A 5,374-nucleotide genomic window follows, 5' to 3' on the forward strand; every position below is an offset into this window, starting at 1 on the left:
GCTGCTCAGGGACCCAAGGCCAGAATGACTTCTAGTAGTGAGCAGTGTAGAATGTTCTGATATCTAGAAGAATATGCAGTACAGAAAAGAAAGCACCTACTTCAAACAGACTGTGGACTGGGCACAACCAAAACCCCATGCTTTTTAAAGTCTTTCCTTAATGTGTGTGTGTGTGTGTGTGTGTGTGTGTGTGTGTGTGTGTGTGTTTTATCTTGCATGTGTTTGGACATGAAAGGGAATTGTCCACATATAGCACACAGAAAAGGACTTTGAAAGATGATGGTGGTGGGAAATTCCAGAATGGAGTAGATGGGTAGACCTGGTGAGTTGGGCGGGTGTTGAAGGGAAACTGGGAGGTGGAAAGTGAGGACAGACACAGTGCTGGCTTCATTCTCCCCTGGAATTTCCCTCACAGGCTGCCTTTGTCTTCTCTGTTATGGGGACAGGCTTGCTTGTAGAGCACCAGTAGCCTTTGGAAAACTTGTTTCCCAAAGTTTGATTGGGGTACAGGGTACAGGGATAGACATTTTTAAGTTATGCTGTAAGTTTTGTGAGTATTAGGGGAAAAACTGGTCTTAAATTTGTGAACTGGTGGATGTGGTGAGTTAGAACATGGACAATGTATCATAGAGACCCAGTTTGAACTCTGGCCCCACCTGATCCACAAAGGACTATAAGCAACATACTTGATAATTGAGATCTTGATTTCTACAACATTGGAACAATGAAAAACTTATTGCAAGGTATATTTGAAGATTTCGAATAATGAAGATCACCCGTGTAGCTCCTGACACCTAGTAGGTATTAAATATGTGGCAACTGTCATTACATGAGTGGTGGGGTAAGAGAGGACAAGGGAATGTTATGGAATGGTCTCAGGACCAGAAACAGGAAGCATTTTGATGTGGTACCAACAGAAAGTGGTTAAGTAGAAAGTGGTTAAGTAGGAAGGGAAGGGTGGGTTTGGGTTTTTAGAATCACTTTTGAGGAAGCTAGTAGGTATATGTTTTGCTTATGTTAGCATCCCCATTCTGGAAAGTGAATCATTTTCCTCCCCATCATGCCATTTCTCTTAACATTCCCACCAAATACTGGGAATTTAAAAGATAATTTCCTAAGTGAAAGCTGAACTTCTAGGATCTGGGTTCCATGAAACTACAATGTTGACAGCTGTTAATGAACATTTTTGGCATCTGGATCATATCAGCTTTCCTTGAATCATAGATCTTTTATCTTTCCCACTTTTGCAAAAACAAATTAATAATATCGTTTCCATGTGCCTATATTTCTTTGCATAGCAGGACATAAAAATGTGAACTGCCTCTGGGAGGAAGCCAATGCATTGTATATGACTGGTGGTGCCAGCTGACTCCTCCCTTTAGTGTACATTATCCTGAAAGTAAGTACAAACACATTCTTTACATTTGTACAGCTCTTATGAGTTTGTAAGTTACTTTCACACAGATTATTTCATGTACTTTTTATGACAATAGTATGAGATAGGTACTAATAGTCTCATTTTCTACAAGAGGCGGCCAAAGTTCCCAGTTCCAGCGTCTTTCTCAGCATTGCATAGCTAATGGGAAGTTGATCCACATGATCTGAATTCAAATTCAATATAGGTTTCACCATGTATCTCCATTTCTTATTTTCAGCATTCAATATAAGATAAAATGTAAAAAAAAAAAGTTTGTCCCTGCCCTCAAAGAAACCCCAGTTTCATTTGGCAAGGAAATAACACACACACACACACACACACACACACACACACACACACCTGAGTAAGACATCCCTACAGGCAAAATACCAGTATATGATGCCAAGTGCCTGACAAGTGTTACTCACAACAGAGTTAATAATGAACAGGAAAAAGGAGTTTGAGATCACTAGGAGTTGGAGTGGTCAGGGGCATATCATAGAGAAGGTAAGAAGGATATTTTTGAAGAGTAGAAAGCCAAGCACCATTTGAGATGACTGTAATGATCAAGTTGTCCTCCACCCCCAGCACTTACAACTCTCATCTGTAAGCATTCCAAAATGAATAGGACATTGCATTCTTGGCTGGAAATGAAACAAGCAAATGAATCATCTGAAAATGCAGGGTTGGAGTAAGTTCTCATGCGATTAGTATGAGAGATACCCATGTTCCCGGGCTCCCTGCTGACAGTGTACCCACAGTAGCCAAATCCATGATGTCCAACACCTTTCACGTTCTGCTATCCAGAGCCTCACTCATAAGCAGAGTTCAACAAACCAAACCATAACTTTTTTGAGTCAGGGTGGTAAGCTCTGTGGACGGGGACACAAAGGAAAGAGCACAACACTAGGAATCAGAAGAAAGGGACTGTGTCTTAGTGCTGTAGCAACTGGCTGAGTATATCCTTGAGCAACTCGCTTCATCTCTCTGAGTTCTAGTTTCATCATCCGTAAAATAGGCCTAATGGTGTCTATCCATCCTACCATTTTCTGAAGCATAAATGAAGCCATATATGTGAAAGTGTCCTTAAAATGGTAAAATATTATATAAAATATTACACAAGTGTATAGATTATACAAATATACATGGTATACAAATATTATAGGATTCACAAGGGATCTTTTCTATAAAATCCACTCCAAGTCTTTTTGTCAACTTTTCAAGCAGTTGTGAAAAACATTTTTTATCCTTATCATAATTCCCAAGTATCTGCTGTCTATGAAGATAACTGTGAATAATTCTACATAAATACTCTGTGAAAAACCAGTTTTCCCTTAATCCTACTCTTCAGTGATGAGAGTACTTCAATGATAACTGTTGGTTATCATTCTGAGCAGGAATGGTATTAAGTGAGCATTTGTATGATTACTAGAGTGTAGGCTGATATGTAGGGTTGGGATAGGAGTTGGTGAAGATGGGGAAAAAATTAAAGTATAAAAACTAGAAATTATCCTTTTCAGAAAACTTGCTAAAATTGGCTAAAAACAACCCATTACCATCTGATGCTTTACTCTCTACCACCATGCTGTTCAAAGTGTGCTCTATGGACCAGCCTCATGGAACATCACCTGAGAACTTGGTAGAAATCCAGATTCCCCAGCCCTGCCTCAGAGCTACTAAATCAGAATCTGCATTTTAACAAGATTCTGGGTGATCTGTGTACATATTTAAGTTTGAGACTCACTGGCCTATGGGGCATTTTCAGATCCATTTGATTCTTGAGACTGTACTGTTACAAACAGTGTTAATCAATACCTTTCCCTCCCACACGCCATTTTCCAATGAAACTCAGAGAAGTTAAGCCCGAGTAACATGGCTAGGTGTGGTGGCTGAGGAGTTTCAATGTCAGCATTCTGATTCTAAAGTCTGCTTCTTCCATCACAAACCTCTTCTGTTCCATCCTCACACTCCCAAGTATATTGTAGGAGGACCCATGTTGAAACCAGCTCTGATCTCCAGGAATCCTTTCTGACTGACTTATATATCCAAGGTTCCACACTCACATGGCCCTGCCTGATGAAGGAAATATCACAGTATTAAAGGAAGAACTGCTTCCTTTTGTGGCACATTCAGATCCTTTGGGTCTGTGCCAAGGAGATGACGGGAAATTCCCATTTTACATTCTTCTTCTTTTACTTAGATAATTGAGATCTTTAATGACATCAGACTTTCTGAGATCTTTCTGGGAGTTCATTCTTCACTGATTCCATCATCAGAATACCACTGTTATAAGGGAGTCACCCTGGAATTGCTCAAACCCAGTGGCTGACTGGGCTTCTTTCGGTTGCCTCAGGGTGGCTACTTGGACCATAGAGTCTGCTTACATTGTAAGGTGAAGGCCTAATTCAATTGCTTACTAGAAGTTCTTGAAATACGTGACTGAATGTCCTCCAGCTTTCTCTTTCTTAAAAGATTCCCATCCTTGTCATAGAAAGTATGTTTGGGATAGAAGTCAACAGGCAGTGGTTTGAAAAGTTTCATAAGCAGTGATTTATTTACAGCTGGGAACTGGAAAATTAGCTACATTTCACATAATGTAATATGCATATGTAGGCAAAACATTTAAAAAAGAAAACAACTCCCAAATGAAAAATCCAACAAATAATGAAGATAACAAGGGTGTGCTTTGAAGCTTCTTGGCATACCAATGGTGCAAACTGTAGTCCAACCCAGAGGGGAGGCTTTTATTATGTTCCTTAAGAGTGAGCTCAATTGGATTTCCAGGGTAGGTAGACCTGGGCCTACAATATCTCACTCCCTTCCTATCTACCCTATGGAGGCAGCACAGAAAATAACAACAGTTTCTAGAGACCTTTAAACCAAGTTACCCTCCCCCCAAATCCTTACTGCATAGCTGGACTCAAAGTCATTCTTAAAATGAGAATTAATGGCCAGATGGTTGTTTCTCTTTAGTTCAGGTCAATGAGAAATTCCATTTTAATCTCCACTAAGTCTTTCTATTCATCACTGGATCCCCAGCAGCTCTAAAAGATGCATTTAACTCTTGCACTATTGCATTGTCTAGCTACAGATACACAAAGATCTTTGCTTATAGTGTTCTTTTAGCCTGAAATGTTCTTCACCAGTTCTACTTTTCAAATCCCAGGCACCATTCAAGACAATTCCTTTGTGAAGCCTCCTGTAATTATTCAAATCAAATGTAACCACAGCTCATAGCTTGTGTCTACTAGAACCCTTGAGTTTTCTGTCTGTTTCAGAGTTATTGGTGTAATGGTCAATCTTTCTTACTGGGCACATGTCAGTCTGTTTTACTAGATTGTGTTTTTCTTTGGGTGATTTCACAAGCTCTTATAATATCTGTTTCTTAGGCACTATGAGAAGTGTGGGTACAATAATAAACCAGCATTAACACTAAATCAGAACAATAACAAATCATAATGGGAATATCTCACTCAAGGTGAAACAAGAAATGTCAGGCCTTGCTCCTGCACTTTGGAGTACCCAGGTCATGATTATGACCCTCAAACCCTGTGCTCCTTTGAGGCTGTCTGTGCACCCTCTGGGCTGTCTTCAAACCTGTAGGACTTGTTCTCCCTTCTCTGTGAAAAGAGCTCTTGACTTCAAAAAGAGGTTCTACCCTTTCTTATTTTATGAAACCTCATATCATGCTCTAACATAAAATAGATACGTGCATTAGACTCTTAAGAAGATGTTTTTTACCTTTAAGAAATCACTATTGTGGCACAGGTGGCATAAGAAAAAAAAATAAAAATTAAAAGAATAAATACGATTATAAATACTATTATTGTCTCTAAATAATTTTGTCTTAAGTTCTTTTTTATATGCTATATAGATGAAAGCATTCCAAACAGTTCTGAACAAAACTAGCAGTTATTCCAGGATCAGGACTTACAAGGGAGTTGGCTTCTGAGAGGA

This window comes from Neofelis nebulosa, chromosome 5, assembly GCF_028018385.1.
Source record: "Neofelis nebulosa isolate mNeoNeb1 chromosome 5, mNeoNeb1.pri, whole genome shotgun sequence".
Lineage (NCBI taxonomy): Eukaryota > Metazoa > Chordata > Mammalia > Carnivora > Felidae > Neofelis > Neofelis nebulosa.